The sequence below is a fragment of the Protomyctophum parallelum genome, assembly GCF_964188405.1.
Source record: "Protomyctophum parallelum genome assembly, chromosome: 15".
Taxonomy (NCBI): domain Eukaryota; kingdom Metazoa; phylum Chordata; class Actinopteri; order Myctophiformes; family Myctophidae; genus Protomyctophum; species Protomyctophum parallelum.
The window spans coordinates 12569129-12595419 of NC_139710.1; the positions used below are offsets into that span (position 1 = coordinate 12569129).

General features: G+C 42.5%; 1 long non-coding RNA gene across 1 annotated transcript in view; it reads right to left on the reverse strand.

Moving 5' to 3' along the window:
• Positions 1 to 26291, reverse strand: part of LOC310872493 — a 76516-nt gene that overhangs the window by 42922 nt on the left and 7303 nt on the right. The gene's annotated exons all lie outside the window — the stretch shown is intronic.

Consider the following 26291-nt stretch of genomic DNA (forward strand, 5'->3'; position numbering starts at 1 on the left):
CACTTGTATTTACACTCACCACCACATTAGCGTAATGGGTAGCATTGTGTCCCTGCCACTGGGACTGTGTCCCTATCGACCTGAACTGCTCCTATCAATGCTTTAAATGGGTGAGGTTATTATGGTTGGTGAGGGTGACTTGTGTAGTGTCCTGAATGTGATGCCCAATTCATACTGCCCTATGATCTACAAACTCGCTGTGCGTTGGTGCGGTCGTACGACAAATACCAAGTATGAATCAGAAAGGACAGCCCAAAGCTGTGTTGGATGCAGAAGAGTCGTAGATGGCCTATACGCTCCACTGGGAGCGATGGGCCTAAAGTAAGGGAACCATTACTTGCTTATACTTAAATAAAAGAAATGCTGGCATCATCAGATTCCAAATGACTCAAATCGCCGTGGCGACAGAAAACATAAAATCCATGAGTTCTTATTTATTGGTCTCATTATGAAAACACATGTTTCAATTGCCCACAGGTTGAGAACCACTGTCTAGGACTTCATCATTGAGGGAAAGATGTGAACGTTGCCCTCTGTGAGCCATGCATATGGGCCACTGCTGTATAATGCACTTACAGCATCTACAACCACCATATGCAGTTGTTCTCTGTTGTTAAAAAGGGAAAGCAGATGTGACAAAGAAGATGACGTAACCTGATTAATGTCGCATACCATACAAAACTAAATTGTTGGCAGTCACACAAAGTACAATAGATGAGAATGCAAACAAACACATGCAAACACAGTGCGAACAGAAGGAATCTGCTCTGTATAATAATTAATAACGTGTAACAATAACTGTATAAAATCAAGGCTCTAAAGTAATGTTGATAGTTTATTTGTCTTCTCAGAGTGGACGTCAATCATCAAGGTTGGAGTATTATGCATGTTCATGTAACTGTGTGAGGGGCATATGGCCAGTATTATGCATGTTCATGTAACTGTGTGAGGGGCATATGGCCAGTATTATGCATGTTCATGTAACTGTGTGAGGGGCATATGGCCAGTATTATGCATGTTCATGTAACTGTGTGAGGGGCATATGGCCAGTAATCATGTTCATGTAACTGTGTGAGGGGAATATGGCCAGTATTATGCATGTTCATGTAACTATGTGAGGGGCATATGGCCAGTATTATGCATGTTCATGTAACTGTGTGAGGGGCATATGGCCAGTAATCATGTTCATGTAACTGTGCGAGGGGAATATGGCCAGTAATCATGTTCATGTAACTGTGTGAGGGGCATATGGCCAGTATTATGCATGTTCATGTAACTGTGTGAGGGGCATATGGCCAGTAATCATGTTCATGTAACTGTGCGAGGGGAATATGGCCAGTAATCATGTTCATGTAACTGTGCGAGGGGAATATGGCCAGTAATCATGTTCATGTAACTGTGTGAGGGGAATATGGCCAGTAATCATGTCCATGTAACTGTGTGAGGGGAATATGGCCAGTAATCATGTCCATGTAACTGTGTGAGGGGCATATGGCCAGTAATCATGTCCATGTAACTGTGCGAGGGGAATATGGCCAGTAATCATGTTCATGTAACTGTGCGAGGGGAATATGGCCAGTAATCCAACCTGACGGTGTGCCGTGGCTTTGTCGCGGCACACCCATCTCTCTACCCATAGGCGGAGCTTGAAGTTGACGCTGGGGGGTGCGACTGCTTGGCCAACGACACCTGCGCGCACGCATTATTTATTATTTTAGCGTTTTTACAATGCCCTAACCCCTAAAAATTAGTTATTTAGGTAGTACAGCAGCTCACACACATGCACTACAGCCATACAGCGAGTCATCATATCATGATAAGAGAGATGATTACAAACTACAGTCAGAAGCCAGAAGGTATTAAAGTTTAAAAAAATAAATAAAAAAAAAAACTTTTTTTTTTTTTTTTTTTTTTTTTTTCAGGGGGTGCAGCCCATGTCTCTACCCCCTTTCCTGTCAACTTACTGTACCCTATCAAATACAGGCAAAAAAACCCAAAAATATCTTAAACAACAAACAAACTGTGAGGGTCACTGGGCAGATTCAACTGGTTTACAGGCTAGTGAGAGGGTAAAACTGCATGGTCTAAAGCTACACTAGTATATAAACACTAGTATGTAAATACACCAGCATATAAGTAGTATATACATTCACTAGTAGTCCCTGAGGAGTTTAAGTGTTTGTTTGTTTTTACTTTTATGCACGTCAAAAACTGCCACAAAAACATGGTTGCAGCACAAGAAAGGAGCACATGCCAGGTGCACCATACCACAAGAAAACACATACTAGCGTATAGTATAGTATACATACTAAACTATACAGTATACTGTGCTCACGTCCCTCTTAAAACATATCCAGCCATCCTTTATATAATCAAATGAAACACAAATGCCCCACAAGTCAGAAATCTTAAACTATTAAATCCTAGAAAATATTTAAAAGAAAACACATGGTCAAATGAATTATATGGAACTGTAAATAGTTTACATTTTAAACAGAAGTTTGATTCACCCAATGAGTTTTAATGAGGTAAACTTAGCATCACTCAGCATGCCTGGCAGTGTACTGCTCGCAGTACTGAGGCACTTCTGTTTGCTAGCATTTCACACGCACACCTGTCCCTGTGCCCTATGTTTACTGTTGCGACTCAACTCAATTGTTTTTGCACTTTCTAATATCTTTCACAAACATGTACATGACATGTGCAAGCTGTGTGCGCGCACACACACACACACACACACACACACACACACACACACACACACACACACACACACACACACACACACACACACACACACACACACTCAACAGCAGCAGTGTAATTGTATTTACAGTCAGCCGGCTGGGTTGGATTACAATGGAAACCATCCAAATTCCCATCACACTTCAGATTGCTCCAAAAGCACTAAAGACTAAAATGTTCACGAAGAGTTGAATGTGAATTAAACAGAGAAAGGACAGGAAATAAAAGCAGCGAGACAGAATAGATGACAATACTTTGAAGAAGGTGTTTTATCTAAAAACAGGTCCAGCACACCCATGCATGCTTCATTTAACCTGCATGTAAAATGATCATTAGGCTACATAAGCTTGCTGCATGCGCGCACACACACACACACACACACACACACACACACACACACACACACACACACACACACACACACACACACACACACACACACACACACACACACACACACACACACACACACACACACACACACACACACACACACACACACACACACACACACACACACACAGTGTAATTCAAAGAGTTACTTGAAGGGGAATGCACTATCAAGGACGAGCATCTTTTCTTAATAAAAACATTCCAAGGGGCTTCTTTTATGAGACTGTCATTATCAGTGACTGCAGTAGAAGACTGAGAGGCTCAGTTCTCTTCAACAGACGGCCGCCAGCTCCAATACATAGCCAGGCAACAGTACCCATCTGCATGGACTCATTTCAACCTTTACACTGTAAAGTCCTCACTGATAACACATCGAGTGCCACCTGGTGGACAAAATGTGTAGTGCTTGGGTGCCACGTGATGAGAAGCAATTCCACTATGACACACTTCCGGTTTTGGTTGCCATCTTGAATGCTAAAGTAATAGCGTTAATGCAAGCGAGCTAAAGTGAGGCCAATAGTGAGGCCAATCCTTGCTCTAGAAAACGCCAATGTTCCAATCGTGACCACCGGATAATCAGAAATGACCTCCAAACATCGCAGATCTGTTCAAAACCACAGACAGTGGCGTAGTTTCAGAGAAAAGAGCGTGCAAAGGCTGCGGCTAACAGAAGCTAATGGCTATGGAGCAACAGAAGCAGTGCAGGCGAGGCCCTGGCAAGCGTGTATCCGTAGCAACCAAAGCGATTAAAAAAATGAAACACAGTGATAGCAATATCAAACACCTTAAGACGAGCCTACTCGTCATGAGCGCCTCACGTAATTAATTTAAGAGGATGAGTATACCTGTCAATCAGGCCTGGAATTTCATCCTATTAGGGGAAGGGCCACTTGGCCTTTACCGCAAAAGAATCAAACCACTTTGCAAATTGCAACACAACTACAACACAGATTTGTTCTGCGCGGGACGTGAGGGGAACATTGGTTACCGTAATGACTGGAAAATTGCGCAGAGGAAAAACAGTAAAATGAACTCTGTGGGCGCCGGCCGGGGCACCACGGCCACTGTGGCCGTATGGGCATATACCTTTTCGAGGGGCACACGGCCAAAGAGAGGGGCAACGACGGCCATGGCCGCCGTGAAATTCCTGCCCTGCTGTCAATAGCAACAAATGTTTTAAGTTGACTCAGAGAGTGTACAAATATAATCAAGTACTCGATGCCTAAGGTAAGGCTATAAATATCTTCAGTTGCCGGCTGTCTAAAGCTCATCCCTCAAAAGTAAGTATTTTTAGATTCCACATGTATTTATATACTGTATTTTTCAAGTCATTTCAAATGCTGGCTAAACATAATTGCTAGTTAATGAGTCATGGATGATTACATTTTGTTCATATGAATTTGTTCTTCTAGGACATACCATAAATGCAAATAAAATTTAAAAATGAAAGGAATCCAGTTTCTTCTTCCTTGAAAATTAATCTACCTTACGCTTTGAAAAATGGTAATGTCAAGTGCACTGTGAGTCATGGTCCATGGCCTAAACATACCAGACCAGTGGTATGGTATCAGTCTACCCGTCCAACATTACTGAGTCCCAAAGAAGATATTAGCTGTGCACCTGCATGCTCCCCAGAGGATTACCCCTATTCATTTTAGTGACCCCATGGCCTTTAGTGCCAAAATGTCCAGTCTCACACAATATATCTCAAAATCTAATGGGTGGATATTGACAGGATAGCTCAAAATCAAATGGATGGATTCATTGTTATGTTGAGTTTATTGGACACCAACCATAATAGTGATCCCATAGTCTTTACTCTAGCGCCCCTCCATTCTACAATATCAACGTTGTACACAGAATATCTCACAATCTAATAAGCAGACACGATGAACCCTACTGATTTTGGTAACCACTTGGCCATTCAACACATTAGCAGCACAGCTTGTAGTGGCTACAAGTGGAGCTTTTTAACTATAGCCTAGTTCAAATGAAGAGCATGCGCTCTTCATTCTCTCTCGATGCGGTAGTTTGTTGCCCATCTCTCACTACTCTGCATATAATACTCCCGAGTGTGGCGGAGAGTCCCATATCCTCCTGCTGGTTCCAGTCAGACCACCCCCACTCACAGCACCTGTGAGCAAACACTGCCGCCGCTGTGTGTGGAGCTTTGATTGACGTGCTGATGGCTGCACTGCTGAAGGTGTGGCTGACGTGATGTGTTTATCTAGTAAACATCCCCCAAAGTGTGAAGTACAGTATGTAGTCATGCACAGGTTACTGGTTAGAGGTGTGTGTGTGTGTGTGTGTGTGTGTGTGTGTGTGTGTGTGTGTGTGTGTGTGTGTGTGTGTGTGTGTGTGTGTGTGTGTGTGTGTGTGTGTGCGTGTGTGCGTGCGTGCGTGCGTGCGTCAGTGCAAAGTTTAGGAGGTGTTTGAGATGGAACACAGCATTTTAAAGGATATGACTCATTACAGACTCAATAAAGCTTCTCTACCTGCAGCAAAGAAAAACAATCTGTTCACCTGCCAGAGAACCACATGTTTTCTGCACGCTCACATCTAAATGTGTGTTGTTGTTTTTTAACACCAACATGTTGCATATGTTTTTTATCAACTCTATGTACAGATTGATGTGCCATTCCAACTCTTTGCACTTTCCTGATCTTTTCCTAGGTCCCTCGTTTTTTTTTAAATGCATTTTTTCCCTGCAGGTTTTATTCACTGCTTAGCCACTGATTTAATTGTACTGCTTTGCTACTGAAAAGAAGTGTCCATGGCAGGGAACTCTTCAGGGAATCTGAATAGAATTAACATACTGTATAACACCTTGGCAAATGCCCCCTTTCTCACTGACGATATTCTGTTTCTGACAATGCACTGACAATCTACTGAATTGCCAATGGAAGGACATGTGAAGTTCTCAAACAGAAGGAGGAGGTCTGCACACCGTTCTGAAAGCACCCCAAATAATTTATTACCAAACAGCGGTAAAGAAATACTACTTTTTTCCTGACCACTAAAGTTCTCAAACGGCACATCTGTACCTGTACACAAGAGAGAAAGAGAGAGAAACCTTGTATGCGCACATATACTTTAATTGAGAGATCAAGAGTCGAGACATGAACGAATTGGAAAACCAATGAGTAATTAATCTGACACCCACATCTCTTCTCCGCACCCCTTCGTCCTTTGTTACCTTTGAGGCCAGACACAAAAACAAACACAGAGTAACTGGAAACCAGAGCGAAGCAGACCCACTGTGAAATCACGTGCTACTAACTGAGTAAATCTGGAGTCCCTCCAGTGTCTCTTAGCAAAGCTAACGGTTTGCTGGGGTGGAATTACACTCTCGTGTCTCAAATCAATCAGAAAGTGAAATGTTTTCCAACTGGAAATTTAATTCAGGGTTGAACTTGAGCTAAGCTGAGTTCACGATGTGCTCCCGCGCAGTCAACATCACATCGGTAGTTTGACACGAGTCAAGCGCTTTGTACCGCCGTGTTTTACAAGATTAACTGGCAGTCTGGCACATTGCTACTTCCAAACAATTTCTCTGCTATTTGGTACAGAACATTGGCTCAATGACCCCACTGAAAACATACATTTGTGTTTTATTAACCCCTTAAACCCTATATACCTCATTGACCAGAGTCCCCCAGGCATCTGTACTAGGCCCCCTCTTATTTCCCTGTACCCTAAGCTCACAACACATTGCATTGTGAGCTTGCAGATTGGCATTTTTGCCAAATGTTTGCCCACAGAATAGCGGACAGGGACACGCTAAGTCGTTAAAAAACACTGTCCACTGCACTGAACACTGTAACCTTATAACAGCGTGGCTGTCTTCAGTTTCAAAACACCTTGTGCCGTGTTGCTCCTGCGGAGCACTTCACTGGCCTCCATACAGTAGACCTAGTGATCACCATTTCATAACATCTATTACCCTGGGCTTACCCTACTGGCACCTCTCTCTGACTAAATCTCCAAGAATGTGGAAGGAAAAAGAGACAGACAGAGGACGAGAGAGGTGGCAGAGGGAGAGTTAAACAGCACGTGCATAATGGCCAAAGATGCAGTTTACAGGACAATTACAGTGAACTGCAAGTGTTTTGTGTTGTGTGAGGAAAGGTTTAAAGAAAAAAATTAAACAGGCAATTCGAATTCATACTTTCACAGCATTCACACTACACAGCAAATCTGAGTGTTCATTTAGCTCTGAGGGTATTGCTCTCAGAGTAAGAAATAGAAAACAGTCAAACATTCATTTGCTGCTGAAAGCCAATCTTGTGGGCCACTGACTTCACCTCCAGAACACCTCCTGGCAACAAGTGTCACAGCCACCAGATTATCCACAAATTTCCTGCAGCAAAGGTTCTGACTATGGCATGGCTGATGGCTCAAATGGTCTTTCATTACTTAATTAAATGCATTTCCAGAGTGTATGGAATAAGTTCCGCTCTGTGGGTCTGCATGACTCTCGTGGATCCTTGCCAAACAAGACATGAGCTCTAACGTGTATGTTTCACTGTGGAGATGGACCAGTGATCAACTTTTGTTGTTTGCAGGATAGAATGTTACATTTACATAATTATATCAGCCGATTTGGAGTTCAGGTCTATAGACCATGTTGGCACTTTGCACTGAAAAATCCAGGTGACAATGGGGTGGCCTTTCATTAACTTAATGACAAGATGGCCGCCAGGTGAATATGGTCTATTGGTTTGCATGACAAATGTAAAGTCATGTCCTTACTATAAGCAAGAAGGGAATTTGCATTTAATGCATATTAATCATACAGATGCTAAAGTATACTGTATAATTATAACAATATAAATCTTAATAAAATGTAATACATTTTAGGAAGAGCTTTGAATATTTGCTAGAGCTAGTAGCCATTCCATCATTCAAATATTCTCTCTGTAAACAATCTATACTTAACACCGTTAGAAACCTTTAATCACTTAAACATAACTTTAACAATGTTAGCACAACAACATAAAAACGTTAGCCTGTCATAAAACATTCTGGTTGTGCACAAATCCTCTGACCGCTAATTCTCTCTTATTTGCTCCCCTATTTTCCCAGACAACAAAGGACAGCTCGTTGGGCTCAGAGTCGGTCCTAGGCCTTGTAAATGGCTCCAGACGCGGGCTCTGACCACCATCTGACTGTGATTAGGGTGTGGCCTCCAAGTACGCAGAGTACAAGCTGAGCTTGCACACTCAATTGCTGCTGCTCACCTTTATATGCAGTAAAAGTTTAATATGTCACTCATATATTTCCAAAGTCATTTTTGGAGAAAGCCTTCATCTCTGAAGGTAGGTGTGGCATTGTATTTGGTCAGGCTGCGATAAGGGCAATAGGTGCATGCATGTTCTCAAGTGTCCTTCTTGAGGCAATGTGCATGCATACTTTGTCAAAAATGTGTTTTGACACATACTGCATCATATTGTAAAAGGCTTTAAGAACACTGCAAGAAATAATGAATGACGAAAATGTATTCCGAAGATGGTGTACGGAGCTCATGTGGGGCTCATTCAAAAGCCAGATTCAAAAATACATATTTTTGGAGAAAAACATGGAGCTGTTCCTCCACACTAAATCGGAGGCTTGTAAAATGTACACTGAAAGTCTACAAGGGCACTCTCCTCTTTCTCACCCATACATCTGAGAGTGATTATATCAGAGCCTCTCCTCACTCTCACTCTCTACTATTAAGAGAGTTGGTACTGCTGAAGTAAATTGGCCACCGACACACAAAAAGGCACAAACTTCCTCAGCTTCTCAAATAAGCACACACACACACACACACACACACAGAGCTTGGAGCTCATCCCCCCACCTCCAATGTTCACCCTCCTGCCATCTGCACACCCCCATTCCAGACAGGAACCTCACAGCCGCCCCTCCTCTTTTCTGGCTCCCTCCATCTCCAGCCCCCTGGAACAGAACAGTCACGGCTGTGTGCACCGTTGATTAGCTAGAACCTGAACCCAGGGGCAGCACAGGATCTTTATCATGTTTCCTTTTCCAAGAAGGGAGTCACAGATGACATGAGTTTCCCTGTCTTATTAGCTTGCTGTGCATGATCCTCCCTATACCTTAAAGCAGATTGTCGCTGTCGGGCAGAAACCTTGTTATTCTAAATATCAGTGTTTTGTTATTAATTAATGCCCTATATTTTACTTTGTCTGTTGCACAAAAGTAGCAAAACTCACCAGCAAAACTCACTTTCCTTTGTGGATCTATTTAGTTACCATAAAATAGGTTTTGCCCTATGCAGACTGCCTTCTTAAGATGTGGAGGTTGCAGGTTCAATACCTGGCCCGAGTCATACCAAAGACTATAAAAATGGTACCCAATATACCTTCCTACTTGGCAGGCACGACTAACTGCCTGCAATTGATCATTTCATTTCTCAGATGTGGAAGTGAAGGGAATACACAAATCATATTACTCGGCAGGCTTTCATTGTGATCAAAAGACAATGAGGTATGTTCCACATAGGAACTAATGATGATGGCAGAACCTCACACTGAGCTAGATAGATATATGGTTGGCTGTCTGCTGCAGTTTAACCCATTCTGACCATAGACTGTAAAAAATATGGACAAAGCGTTCGCCGGGTCTAACATGAACGTAAAATGAAGCCTGTAATAATATGGTAATTCCTGATGTAAGTCGCCATCTTTCTAGATCCGTTTGGTACCAGCTGGCCATTGGCTGGCTCCGTTTTGGACCAGCTGGCCATTGGCTGCCCAGACAACGAGGCGGGACTTCCCCCCTTCTTCTCTGTTGGTTTTTATTTTGACTCGAGTGGGAGGGGAATCCCGATCATAGACTGTAACGGTAGCCACGCCCCTCAGAACATACGCGATGTTTTTTTTTCTTTATGGTCATTTTTTTAATTAATGGGACCATAATTTTCCAAAAATAATATTATGACATTAGAAATGAGACTTTAAACTAGTGACTGGAAGAAGAAAGTATTCATGACCATGTTTATTAAGGTAATACAGTCTAGGTGAAGTTGGGCCAAAATACATGGGCCTCTATGGAGCTATGGGGCTTTTTGGGTCCAGTCCAGCGCCACAACAGGCCATTATATGAACTACCGATTTCAAATGAGGCTTCACGAAATATCTGGCTGACTGCCCCCCTGATTCTGACCTGAGATCAGATTCTAAAAATGTCTTCTACAATCTACATCCTGACAGTTTTCTGAAAAAGCTATGTTTATATGTCAGTCGAATTTTCTAAAATAGCAGATCTACAAGCTCATAGCGCGCCACCGAGTGGGGTGCTATGAGCTTGTAGATCTGCTATTTTTCAATAGCTAAAGCATAACAGGATGCTAACACCAAAAGGGGTTCCCGCCCAAAATGAGTTTTAAGCGTTGTTAAGCGTTCTGGTACTGCCATATCATACATGAAACCTATATGTGGGAGGGATGCCCTGGTATTGGCAGCTATCCATTGTCGAATATAAAGTATAACTCAACAGGCAGAAACAGGACTCAAGTGCCATTCCACCACACTTGGTTGGTGGGTTTGATTCTGCCTCTGGCTTTGCCGGGCGCTCCAATGTACGAAGCGGGCAGGGGAGGGCATTCTCTATAGTGACTCCTACAGGTTGATCAGGGGTCCTGTTCAGCCACCCGCTGCGAATGATATCAACCGATAATCACCAGTAGGTTACTTATCAGTCAAATACAATCGAGCCAGCAGGCTCGCCTGCAGCCGACTGCATGCATTATCCGCTGCGATTTGGAAACACGGAAATTAAATTACTGCCACTGAAGTGATAACATTGTGAAACAGACTTACATGGCCAGTTAAGACTGATATGAGGTTAGGGGACGTACGGGCTGGTAAAGACTGAGGTTAGGGTTAGGTTTCTTAGAAATAGTCGGCCAACATGACCAACGCCACGTCGGACGCCATTTGTGTTTCCTAATCAAAGCCAGTCGGCTCAGGCGAGCCTGCTGGCTCGATTGCATGTGATAAGTAATCTACTTGTGTTTATCGCTTGATTTCATACAGGGAGCAGAACTGTCAGGGATAGCGTGTTCCTCTCCATGCATTACATCCTTCCATGAAGAGAAGTGGCTGATGACTCTGTGTGCAGCCGAGGAGAATCCATCCACAGTCCAGCAGTTGACATTGGAAGTGACAGGAACTATATGCATGCAGAAATTGTTATAACTAAATTGTGGAGAAAAATGGAAACAATCTAAAAAAAAATGAAAAGAAAATCCCCACATCAATCCCACATCATCATACGTGATCCCATCTCACTTCCTGTAATTCTCCACCATATGCTCAAGGCCAGAAATGACATATAGTAAATCAGCCTTAAAAACAGAGTATATTCTAAGAGCTAAAAACATGAAGCCTTGCCGTGTCCCTGTAGAGTAGGAGTGCAATAGTGGGTGTGGGGATCTTTTTGTGTGTGTGTCTTTTATACAGGAAACCAAGTGGACAAGGTTCAGGGGTTTCTGCCTGTAAAACACTGCTCCCAGCATATCACATTGAATATAAAACGGGTTAGCATGTGGACCGTATGTATGTGTGTGTGTGTGTGGGGGGGGGGGGGGGAGGGAGGGAGGGAGTGAGGGCATGGATACATGTCAGCATGCACCCACTTAGAGGTGTGTGTGTGCGTGTGCGTGTGCGTGTGCGTGTGTGTGCGCGCGCATACAGAGAAGCTTGGATGCACATATGTGTGCTGCAGCAGCTGCACAGAAGTACTTCCACATCCATGAATTCTAGATTATTGTTCATTTCAGAACCGTGACCAGAGACCCATTGTGAACTGCTTTCACCTTCCCATTGACTGTTTTAAGCACAGGAAGCCTAGAATCCCTATTCTGGGGGCAAACATTCGGCGTAAATAACAGATCTAGAAACTGATATAGCTTGTGCTTCTTGTACTGTATATCAGCTACTTTTAGCGACATTCAGCGACATTGATGACCACGTACACTTAACTACAGTAAATATGTATTACCCTGCATCTATCCTCATTTAGTACTGCAGCAGGACACTAATTCACCATTGAATGCTATGTCCCACAATTGGTAAAGAACATTTTGAATCGCTGTAATCTCCATATTTCATCTTTCTATTTACCATTACCAGTGGCTTGAAAAGCACTGGTCTATGAATACCCATGAAAAGTTCGACATGCTAGTCGACATACTAGACATACTCAGTGTTGGGCAATATTACTTAGTAGAGTAATACGTTTACTTTACTAATTAAAAAATATAATATTACATTACTTATTAACAGTAATCTGTCGAGGTGACTCTGTAACTGACACTGTAGCCTTAGCCTACTGCAAATGGAACCAGAGGACCCTTTTATAAACTCTGATGGAAATACAAATGGACTGTTATGGGTCCATTTGGTTGCATTTGTGCACTCTCAGTTAGCACATTCTCCAAGCCGTTATATGTCGCACCTCACGCACAGCTGTCGGTTGTAGTGTTGACATTGGCTTGGCAGGTACAAAGAACATCTGTCATGTGTCACAAAATCGCGGGGGTCCGCGGATCGGCGGGTCCAACGGGGGTCCGCGGTAGTCTGTGTGGGGGTCCGAATGTTTAACTCATTCAATGCCACCTGGTTGACACCAAAGTGTAGAGGTTGTGCTATTTTTGGCCATTGTGACAAAAACAAGCCAATTAAAATCCGTTGTGCACGTCGTCACGTGCACACTGGATTAGATCAATTAACCCCCCCCCCGTCATTAGTACCAACGGGAAACATTAAAGAAAGGTGTCAGGAGGCGTCACGTGGCACTGGGTGATAACTTGTTTCCACACACACATAAATGACAGACAGACAGATATTTAAATTTCATAGCACAATTTTGGATATAAGGCAGCCACTGGTAATTAACTGATAATTGATCAGTTCTTGTTTTCTAAAATGAATGTCCCATTTCATTATTTGTCATATACTGTAACAGTGTTGCACAAAAGAGCAAAAATCACAGTATCTATATACATTTGAGAGAATTCTGCCTGTGTTCACAATCGGGTGGACCAGTCATAAACCGCGACGTATGCAGAGTATGCAGAAGTGCCATTTACGCCTGTGCTCACTTTACCTCTACGTTTACAACCCAGCTTTTGCCGTCCGTGATGCGATGGACCAAAACAACGAACACACTTGGCTTCTCTTCTCAGTGCTACTTATATTTTCACTCCGTTGCACCACTCTTCGACACACGACATTCACGGAGAAACAACAACAGCGCGAAACAATAGCACACACAGGAAAGTGGGCAAAGTGTGTGTGTGTCTCACTCGGATCGCCCTGCGACACAAACACGTGGCGTTAGGCGCGAGGACCCGCCGCAGTCTACTACATTCTAGTCTCCTACATTCCCGAAACTTTAAATGTTATGAAACAATTGGGAAATCTTTGAAAATGTAAAAGTCTGTCTGTGGGCACAAATAACAGTATTTACAAAAGAGTGCGACTAAATAATAACTACATTGAAGAACACACATTTTCTTTCCATTTCCTACAAAGTAAGAAAGAGATGAAATAAATGTTATTTCTGTCAAAGAAATTAAAGAAGGGGCAACAGGAAAGAGAAATGCAGAAGTAGATAGATATATATAGATATAGGAGAGACACTGTAGGTTTATGGAGATTATGAATCACATCATGGCAGATATGATTCTAATGGGAAGGGGGTTGCTGTGAGCCAGATTTAATTAGATGATATTAAGCCCAGCACTAACCAGATGCCCAACAGTGATGCGTCTTTTTTTCTGGAGAGGGAGATGCAGGGATTAATGCATCAATAACTGACCAGATGTCCCTAACTGGCCCCTGCAGTGTCTCACCCAAACATCCTCAGACAGATATGACCACACAAATAACTGCTCTCTCGCTCTCATTCACAGAAACAAAATAAAAAATGAAATAAAACATGAATTACCAGTCACACCCTTTCACATGAGCTAACATTACTTATTAATTGGTCATATGTCATGTACAGCATGACAACATCATCAATTGTGGTGCTCTCTAGCCCCATAACGAGACGTTCACGCTATTCATCCAGACTAAGGGCTCCACTGGCTGAAGTGGTTTGAAGCACTGCCGTTTTAATGATCTTATTATCCTGTCTTGTTTTGTTTTGTTTTTTAAGTATTTCTATGGACCCGAGTCCGCTAATAAAGATTGAATTGGAATTGGTACAGCAATAATATGGTAGTAAATACCGTCCCACTTACACCAACGTGCACAAGTGAGTAAGTGACTATAATGGACTTGATAGATTAATTACAAATAATTACGCTGCCTTTCTTCCACTCATTTAAAATGTATCTAAAATGTATGATATGCTGGCTCATGTAGACACGCAAATAAATACTAGGAGATCATTAACCCATTCTGGGCGGGAACCCCTTTTGGTGTTGGCATTATGTTATGCTTTAGCTATTGAAAAATAGCAGAGCTACAAGCTCATAGCGCACCACTCGGTGACGTGCTATGAGCTTTGAGCTTGTAGATACAAGCTCATAGCGCGCCACTCGCTATGAGCTTGTGCGCCACTCGCTATGATCTTGTGCGCCACTCGCTATGACCTTGTAGCGCCACTTGCTATGAGCTTGTAGCGCTACGAGCTTGTAGGTCTGCTATTTTTGAACAATCGAAGAACGACTGACATAGAAACAGATTTTTCAGAAAACTGTCAGGATGTGGAAGACATTTTTAGAATCAGCTTTGAGGTTGATGACATAATGTGTTGTTACTTACCGGTATTAATAATAATAATAGTAAAGAATTACCGCATTTTACAGTGGTATATACTAAGGACAGTTTACAGTAGTGCCATCACTGATTCAGTGCACAGTATGTCACAGTGGTACATACTGTAGTACAGTATATTTACAGTATACCAGTGTTGAGTTGACCAGACAGGTAATGTGAGATTGTGAACTGTACACCAACTCGGTATGAACTGTATCTCTGGCTATACTCAGGACTGATGTATGGCCAGACAGGTAAATGTAGGCGCAGACCAATTTAATCAGATTCAGTATCACAGAGACCAGATACAATTTGATGTCAATCTTAGTTAATTTAATTTGTCAGGACCATATCTTGAAGGGCGTTATGAATTTCATCACTGATGATTTAAACTCGAGTTTAAGCATGAGTTGAAATCCTCTCAAAATGTTCAATGGCACTGTACAATCCATGCTATAACACAACAACACATACCTCTGTGGTAACTGTTTGATCACATGCTTTATGTTCTGTCTCACCCTCTCTCTTTCTCAGAGGCACATCTGCAGAACTCATGAACCTAAGAAACACATTCATCACTTCTCACACAAGTATGTGTATGGATATATATATATATATATATATATGTATGGGACTCCCAAGCCAATACAATACTTCTGAGCATAACGTCCAACAACCAGACAAGATATGGGTACAAGGATAAGTGAGTGACAGGGTACGAGGGAGAGAAAGACAGAGAGAGAGGGAAGAACCGTTTCAAATTGAGCATTCCTCAGAGCAAAGATACTGAATGTTTCATACTGTCAATTATTATCCATTTGAAAGCCGATGTGTCTACGGTCTACCTGCCTGTCTTATCTATCTGTCTGTCTGTCCAAGTGCTGGTCTGTTTATTATACACGTTTGGCTAAGTTATCATTCAATAGAGACATCTGGAGAAATGCACCTGAGCAAAACCGAACACAAAGTCTTGTGGGTAATTTATAGCACAGACAGCTCTAAAATATGAGATCTAGGAGGTTTATGGAGGAATTTTTCTAATATTCAATCTGTCTCAACTCTGACCTCACAGACATGAAGCGCTGCAGCTTGAAGTAATTTCTCTTTCGTCTCTCTCTCTCTCTCTCTCTCTCTAAGGATGGAACATCCTATGGATCCAGTGTCTACTTTCTTCTGTCTACAGTATGTTCACACCCTGACCTGGAGGCAGAGGTGGAGACTCTTCCTGGCGCGCAATGATGACACGTCCTCCTCGGCCCCCGAGGAAGCACATATTTCACTTGCCGTGAATAAGACGGCACCTCAAAGAAGACATGGTGAAAGGCTGTTGGAGGTGGAGGTGGGGTCTCCGGTTTGGAGTGTAGGAGGGAGGGATGAAAATTGTCCTAAAGTGGGTCCAGATGACTATCTTTCTCTCCTCGGCGCTTACTTCCTTCTCATTCCACCTCTCATCTCTCCATCATTTGTCCTCTTTCTTCTTACTAAGTGAAGTGAGGCCCCAGTGATTACCTTGCCAAACGACGAGCCAAACCAAACACGAATGACTGAACAGAGACGTCACTGTTTTGCAGCGTATGAAATCAGGAGAACTGCAGAAGAGCTTACCACATAAATTCAGTTTGTCCTACGACAAATGGCAAAAATAGCCAATCTACAAGAGACATGAGCATGTATTTTAATTTATACTCTAGCTTAATTTACTCCACTGCACAGCAGTGTTGCTTGCTGAAAATCTGTGTTTTTTCAGCAAGCGACAAAAATTTGCAACAGGGTTGGCACACATTTATAAACATAATGTTGGTGGTAGCAACAAAAGATGTCATTGGACAGGTTATAATAACAATAGATGGAGCGAAGAAATATAAAAAAGGTATCAGTCAAGTGCCAAATCCCAAAAGTGAAGGGGAGTGGCTGAACTGTGCGACCTGCTTGAATTAGAGAGCAGTTGGAGAGAATATCCAGATCATGAGTTCAGAAGATGGCTCTTCAGACGTTTAAATGTCCGCCCTGAGGGACACAACCCAAGACTAATTCTATGGGCCATTATGTAGGCCAACAAATCACAATTTACACTACTTTTAGGCTACCAATCGCAAAAGCCAGTGTATTGACTACAGGAAAGGCCAGTAGGCATTAGGTACAAAGTATCTCATCAATGTCCATCATGAGATCAGGAGCTGTTTGTGTGTTAAAATGTGAGCCTGGCCCGAGGGGAGGTAAGGAGTGTTATACTTCAGAAGATTGAGCTGAGACGGAGTGTGACTGGATTAACAGGTTCCACTAGAAAACACATAAAAATATAAATACAAAAATCACACCCGTGTGAAGTGAGTGGTGCAACTACGTGTAGGGGTCCCCGGAACATCCAGACCCCCAAGAACGCGCCCAGGGGGCCGGGCCGGTTCTGGCATGCCGTCCCGCAGTTAATACGTGCGTTGTGTTTGTTTGTGTGTTAGGTTGCGCACAGGTGGTGAAAAACAACCATGCTGTTTTCCTGCTCAGACCCAGCCAGCCACACACATAAAGCTCAGACCCAGCCAGCCACACACATAGCTCCGTAAGGGAGTGGTTGCACGACTCGAAAACATACTGCAAGACTGCTACTCTTAACAATGCACACATTTTATCTTTACACACAAACACAAGCATCCTTCACAATAACGTAGACAAATGTTCTCTCATCAAATCAAAGCTACACAATTCACGGCCACAGCAAAAACCTTCCTCACAGCATCACACAACACACGCACACTCACATGCCACCACATTTCAAAAGTGGTGCAGTCATTATCATCATCACGTTAGGCCCCTCCCCCTTCTTTAAATTCCTTTTTCCCTCCCTCTCCACAACAGATTGGACTGATTCAGGGCACACACAGTACAGTACAGTACAGTACAGTACAGTACAGTACAGTACAGTACAGTACAGTACAGTACAGTACAGTACAGTACAGTACAGTACAGTACAGTAAAGAGCAGTACACTATGGTACAGCACAGTACAGAACAATACGGTACAGCATGGTACAGAATAGTACAGTACAGTACGCTACTGCATAGTACAGTATGCTACTGCACGTGTGCCCCTACATATGTCTCCTGGTACAGTACGTATGTCCACTTCAGTACACACGTACACCCATTGACCACTGCAGCAGCGTGGCGCTAGAATCGAGACCGCTCGAGTTTCTTGTGTACAGACAACTTTTATTCCCACAACAAATACACACATGTATGACCAAAAATATCACGTGAATTTGTCCTTCAATAGGAGACATTTCACACACCTGGACCGAATGGGCTGAAGGCTGACTAAGTGTCAATAAGCGTCTTCCTCATGCACCAGCTAGACAGCAGCTGCATGCATCCCACATTCCCAATAGGTAAATTCCCTGTCAGATCTCTATCTACCGGTAGTCCCTACACATCCCTGCTCACAACTTTCGCTAGAACCGTTTTTGTAAACATTCCTCCAGGAAGGCCAAACAAGAGATATAAATAAAAATGATATAATATAAATATAAATAAAGATATATTTTTTATATAAACATAGCTTAGTGACAAAAGAGTGGAATCCTGTAACATCATAACATTTTATGGAAGTAGTATCCACAAATCCATGCATGACAGAGGATCAGGTAATTAGACATGTCATACAGTTACACTGACTAGCCTGATCACAAGATGACAGACTGAGCGAGTGCTCCACAAGGACCATGGGTCAAATGTGTACAGCAGTGTACGCTACTGGGTCTGAAGACTGTGTCTAATATGCAGTTAGCCTACTTAGAAACATTTTACTGGGTGAAAAGTACGTCCCACACATAGAACAATACATGAATCCTATATTAAAATCGGCTTGCGGAAACAATATAAATAAAATAACAAATAAGCAATAATAAATAAAAGGCACTAGAGTGCCAAGCAGATGAGGCAGATTTAGCCCCGCCTTCCATTTCCCCCCCAAAAGGAGGTGAAATATCTTCCATTACTACTATAACTGCTCCTAAAAACTCTTCAGCCAACAGACTGACAACGCTCCAACTGATATCTCAAGGTATTTATTTTCCCCAAGACAACGTGGAAAAACTGCAACACAAAACAAATATCTTTTTAAACACAATGAATTATAAACATGAAATATGAATGTCCTGCTGTCAGTCAATCATGCTGTCCTTTTAAAGTGTCCATGAATCATGAAATGTCCATATCATGAAATACTCCACAAGCAAATGATGAATTGACAATACTGTTTACAAACAAAACAACAACATGTAACATACCGTGTGCGCCTTCTGCCAATTCTTAGGAGAGTTAGTACATTTTAATCTCAATTTCTTTATTTTAAGGACACTCTTGTTTAACGTAGGAATTAAGAGCTCCTTACACCACTGCAGAACTGTTTGTTCTGACTGAGCTTAGCTCACACAGGTGCACTCAATGCTGCTCAACACTAATCAGAGGGCTCTGCCCCTGCATGCCCTTCTAGGTCATAATATGAACAGCAATAAAAAACCATGCACCACACACAGCATACAAATACAATATGTTATCCAAAACAAAAATACAAACAATGTTAACATATTATACATTTTCTGAAAGTTAAGCAATAAAATAAAATATTACAAAATACCCATTGCTGGGACAGCTATACAACTACCTTACGCTAATAAGTCAGATCTCTCTTTAGAAGCGTTATTAGGACAGAACATGCATTGCCGTTCTGATCAAAACTACGGACAGTGCAGTAGATTCAGAGTAAATAAGGAAGATTGTTGGCCCGTAAACCAAGGTAAGGTCATAGTCACGTGACTGGGCTGCACCATGACACTTTCATGGGAGCCAAATCTCGCTCCGGAAGTTCAATGAATACATAACAGTGAATGGAGCCGGCTGGATCAGCTCATAACAAACATTATTTCTGAACAATTGAGACCTTTGTCATATAATCGGTTCAGGAATGTAAAAGAAGACATATCACAAGTTGTTTTCTAATCACTTGCTTTTCGATGTGCACAGTATATAAAATTGTATTTGAGGGTTCTTGCGATACTACGTTCAGAAAGGTACTTTGTGCTCTTTAGATACCATACCTCTATAAACTTACACAGTGTACACATCGAAAAGCAACACAGCAGACAATAATGTGTTATAGGTCTTCTGTTATTTTCCAGAAGCGATTACTTTACAAAAGGTCGTCCCAGTCATTCAGAAATAGTGTTTGTTCATGATGTCAAATGTCATGGCGCAGCCCAGTCACGTGACCATGACCTTTCCTTCTCTAAGCGTCCTTGCCGTAAACAAGGAAGTGAATGGCTGTGTTGCGCAGCAAAACAGCTCCGGGACGGACGAGCAAGGCGTTGCCTATAGCAACCGCCGCGGTCAAAAAATGGATTTTAGTGATCACGTTTTAAATTATCTTCTATCTTCTAACTATCTATAAATGCACCAAGTCTCTGTACGTATGTCTACGTGTAATCTACGTAACTCGAGAACCGTTCGCTCCACCGACTTTAGATTCAACACACACGTTTCACAGGGAACTGCCCATAGATCCGAAGTCCCGTTAGTCCGAACATGCACTGCTCCCGTGCTTGCGGTTAGGTTTAGGTTTGCTCCCGTGCTTGCGGTTAGGTTTAGGTTAGGGTTAGAGATAGGGATAGTAATTTCGGAACAATGAACCTTCTGACTAATGACACGGCACCGTTTCACACCCCCACAGGCGGTGCAGTGGCCGGTGTCGAGTCGGTCGGTCCCACGGTTGTTCAGAACCGCCCCAAAAGGGCCTCTGTCCGGGATCTGGACCGGGCCCCTGACCATGGTCCATATATGGAGCTGGCCTGTTCCGACATCACAACACTCCCAAATTTGGGCATGCCTGACACAGAACTCCATATAGGAATAAAGGGACACAGTAAGACACATCGAGAAATTTCCATATATGGGCATAAAAGGGACACAGACAGATGGGAGGAACGTTTACTCTGCATTCCCAGTTGTCCAGAACCAGCACAAAAGCCTCATTTGGCATGCTTGACAAAGAACTCCATATATGGGCATAACATGGACACATACATAACAGGGTGGGGCATGCATTTCCGGTTGTCCAGAACCAGCACAAAAGCCTCTGCCCGGACTCTGGACCTGATCACCCCAATATCTCCATATATGGATCTGGACTGTTCTCTTTTTATTTATACGTTTATTTAACAGGGACAATTAAAAAAACAATGTACAACAAAGTTGTAAAAACATGAAACCGTTGCAATGTATATGGGTTTGTAGCCAAGGCTAATTTGCAACCCCAGTCACTGGTTAGGCCTTTCTATACATCTACCTAAAACAATCCTTTACATACAAATACTAATACATCTAATCACAATTTGTGTTCGCACCTCTGGCCCGCTTTTAACCAGAGTTTGACTTCATCATTAAACATTTTGAGAACAGTTTGTCGTTTTATTTCAGTTGGTAGGGCATTCCACAGGTGTATCCCTTGTACTGAGCAAAGAAGACTGACCAAATGTGGTGTTACACTTTGCTACCTTGAGGTTGCCGGCTGCTGATCCCCTTGTGATCCTACTACAGTAGTTGGTCTATCTGGTCCTTTTATCTGAGGACAGAGTACCGCTGGGGCAAGATCATGAACACATTTGAAAATTACCTTATTGAAAGAGAATTTAATAAAACTGTCAAAACTAAACCTGTTTTATCCATTATTTTCGGTGCTTGTTTAGAAAGTGATGTGATTTGTTTGATGACTGTGATCCTGGCCCCAGACAGTAATACAGTAGGAGAATAAGGAGATAGGGAAAAACATCATGGCATGCATAAACAGTTGGGCTGCGTGCAGTGGTATTATATTGTCTGATTAGTCTAAAGCAGTTCAGGTTTGTTTTTAGAGTCTTTTTGATATGTTTATCAAATTTTAGTTGAGAGTCAAGAATGACACCCAGAAATTTGAATTCCCTGACTTCCTCAATGTCCTTTCCTTCATTTTGGGATTACCGTCAGGCTCTTCAGGTAGACCATACATAATGCTGATCTGTAGGTAACTGTAAAACACTGAGGGGTAGACCATACATAATGCTGATCTGTAGGTAACTGTAAAACACTGAGGGGTAGACCATACATAATGCTGACCTGTAGGTACCTGTAAAACACTGAGGGGTAGACCATACATAATGCTGATCTGTAGGTACCTGTAAAACACTGAGGGGTAGACCATACATAATGCTGATCTGTAGGTACCTGTAAAACACTGAGGGGTAGACCATACATAATGCTGACCTGTAGGTACCTGTAAAACACTGAGGGGTAGACCATACATAATGCTGATCTGTAGGTAACTGTAAAACACTGAGGGGTAGACCATACATAATGTCTGATCTGTAGGTACCTGTAAAACACTGAGGGGTAGAACATACATAATGCCTGATCTGTAGGTACCTGTAAAACACTGAGGGGTAGACCATACATAATGCTGATCTGTAGGTACCTGTAAAACACTGAGGGGTAGACCATACATAATGCCTGATCTGTATACCTGTAAAACACTGAGGGGTAGACCATACATAATGCCTGATCTGTATACCTGTAAAACACTGAGGGGTAGACCATACATAATGTCTGATCTGTATACCTGTAAAACACTGAGGGGTAGACCATACATAATGCCTGATCTGTATACCTGTAAAACACTGAGGGGTAGACCATACATAATGCTGACCTGTAGGTACCTGTAAAACACTGAGGGGTAGACCATACATAATGCCTGATCTGTAGGTACCTGTAAAACACTGAGGGGTAGACCATACATAATGCCTGATCTGTAGGTACCTGTAAAACACTGAGGGGTAGACCATACATAATATCTGATCTGTAGGTACCTGTAAAACACTGAGGGCTAGACCATACATAATGCTGATCTGTAGGTAACTGTAAAACACTGAGGGGTAGACCATACATAATGCTGACCTGTAGGTACCTGTAAAACACTGAGGGGTAGACCATACATAATGCTGACCTGTAGGTACCTGTAAAACACTGAGGGGTAGACCATACATAATGCTGACCTGTAGGTACCTGTAAAACACTGAGGGGTAGACCATACATAATGCTGATCTGTAGGTAACTGTAAAACACTGAGGAGTAGACCATACATAATGCTGATCTGTAGGTAGTGGTACCTGTAAAAGTGTGTTCTGGGTAGTCCATACTTTTCTGTTAGTTGGGTAAAAGTTGTGTGTGTGTGTGTGTGTGTGTGTGTGTGTGTGTGTGTGTGTGTGTGTGTGTGTGTGTGTGTGTGTGTGTGTGTGTGTGTGTGTGTGTGTGTGTGTGTGTGTGTGTGTGTGTGTGTGTGTGTGTGTGTGTGTGTGTGTGTGAGTGAGTGAGTGCGTGAGTGCGTGTGAATGTATATACAGTATACTGTATATCAAAGCAACAGAGGCAATAAATCAGTATTTCCCTCTGAAAAGTCTAGTGTCAAGATCCTAACTCATCCCAGCCTCAGCGTCAGGAGGCGAAGAAAACAAAGAGACAATGGAAGCCATGTGTGTGTGTGAATATGCAAGACTTACACACACACAAAATACACACCAAACATCCACACACTGGTCTGTGACACTCTATGGTCTAGATTAGCACCTCCAATCAGATAATGCCTGATTTATAGTATACTTGGTGCACCGAAAATAGAAGATCTACTTGTGCTGCCTGTGATGCGTTGCAAGCTTGCAGATCAGCCATTACCAGTGTGCGACCCCCGCAGCCTGCACGCAAACCACGCACAACTAAGGCAGGCATAGCAGTGGCAGCCATTTTCTGGTTCAGACCCCATCATTTTTTCCCATAGATTTCCAAAAATCTCAATTATTTTAAGCCTAGAACCAAGCCTCCAGGTGAAACAAAGGGTATTTATTAAATATTTTGGTGGAACCAGAAAATGTCCACCACTGCTATGCCCTATAGAAGTGACTGCAAAAATAAAATACGGTATATGCCTTTCATGTTATAAAGTATGTAGAAAAAGCATACATACCATAGGAAGTAATGACAAGTTCATACTCGTTGGTGATACCTGGGCATACTTTGGGGGGAGATATTATGAATGTGGCCCAAATCTTGGCCCTAAGGAGAATCATCGAGGAGGTTAAAAGGAACAACCTGACTGCCGTGTTGTGCTTCATCGACTTCAAAAAGGCAGTTAACTGTAGATCCTTAAGGCCTACAGTGTCCCTTCCAACTTTCTCAGGGCAATGTAAGCAGGAACAAGGGCCAAGGTGGTGACCTCAGAGTGCAACAGGATTTTGACATCTTGGCTGCTGGGGTGCTGCAAGAGTACACCCTAGCCCCCTTCCTCTTTGTCATATAAGTGCTGGACCATGCGTCAAGGAAGGCCATCAGTGGACGAGAGCAGGATCTTGGCCTCACCATAACACCAAGGAGGTCGAGACGACACCCGACAGTATTGCTGACAGATCTGGACTATACCCGCACAACATCTGCTCTCCGGCCACGTGGAACAAGCTCAGGAGCTCCTGAACAGAGTGGAGTCAGAGTGTGCCAAGGTTGGCCTCCAGCTGAACGCCAAGAAACCTGAAGTTATCACCTATAACATCCCATCAGAGAATCCACCTCTGACAACACTGAAGGCACTTCTATGAAGGAAGTCAAGTACCTGGGCTCATAAGTCAACTCAACGGAGCAAGATCTTAAAGTGAGGAAGGCACTTGCATGGAAGGCCCTGAACGGCTAAAAAGAGTGACATTGAGAGCTGTTTCCCCGTTACAATGCAAGTCAATGAGCGACCTTTTTATTTCTAAAATTGCTAATAAACAACACAACAGAGCGAAATAATGACTGATAATAATCCATGCAATGGACTAGTTTGCCCATAATAAGGTAAGAAAACAACCCAAAACTCTCAAAAATCCTGGTCTCTAAACTGCCTCCCCCTGGCCAGCCGGGGCGTCTGATGGAGGGGAAAGGAACTGGTTGGAATAACGTGTTCCTTCCACGCGCTACGTCCAACCAGGGAAACTCCCCCCTGTCAGGTGTAAAGGAGCAACTTGGACACTCAAGCATGAAGGAAGCATGAGTTAAGTCCGTTGCTCTCCCCAGGTTGGCGGAGGGTGTGTAGAGCCCAGGATCACATTAGATGATTGACACAGGGGTGAAAAATGGGTTACAAAATCGTGGGATAAAAAACATATTTTAAAAACAAACCTCTCAAAAAGTGGTCTTCCCCTTTAAAACAATAATACCCCTTTCCATCTGAATGTGCTAGCTAGAAATCCGTCTAGGCAGAGGGCTTTCCTCTGACTCTGATGTGATGTGTACAATGTTTAGTGTTCAGGCTATTCAATTGCCTATTAATGTGAGGCAGCAATGTGACAAAAAAGGCTTATCAGCTTTATTTCATCGTAAAATATTAACTAGCAACTGTAAACTGTTACTTTGCTGTCTAATTTAAACTGGCTGGTAGGCAATTCATTAGGACTCCAAAATGAATATAGGAATGACAAGCGAGAGACCAAAACGGGACATCTCTGGGTGAGGGATGAATTATTTGGCTTAATCACCTCAAATTAAAAGCTATTGCTGTTTTAGTTTAGTGTTGAGAGTAGCAGAGCACATGATATGATGTGAACATAGGCTACACTACAGTATCATATAGTCTAAAAGTATAAAATAAAATATAAAATGCGCAAAACAAATTAGAAAAACAGTAAAGGCTTCTTTATTGACCATTGACCAATATGAAATATTACGGAAAACAAGCATTCAGATGGGATTAGTAACATCCATGGCTTTAGGGTAAGCAGTTTATATTTTGAATTCATACGGATAATTATTATTATTTTAATAATTATTATAAATGTGCATAATTTTTTTTACATAATTTCCTCTACAAAGTCCTAGTAGTACAAGTAGTATTAAGGTAGAAATGTATACGGCATAGCTTAGGAGGCAGGCAATCATACTAGACTCCCATTGGCTTAGGCAGCGTGTGTGGCAGCCAATCAGGATGACTATGACTAGGTCGTCTACATTTCATGAGGTTTCATTAATCAGGTGGAACCTGCCAAAAGAAAGTCTCCAACACGGCTCTAGATATACTAAATTGTCAGAATCTGTATTAAAAAAGAAAAGAAAGAAAAAACATCTTTGTCAGTCTTGGTCAAGTCAAGGCTAGGGTCTCACCTGAGGTTTTAACTGCCTCTCACAAGGTTCTGCAACACAAACAATGACACGTTTTAGTTACAGTTCTGTCTGAGTTTGAACAGTAATGCTGGCAGAATTCTATCAATCACACACTGACAATGTAATGAGAAGGAGACGGAGATCTTTGAGAAGAAATCATCCCTCAGGCACG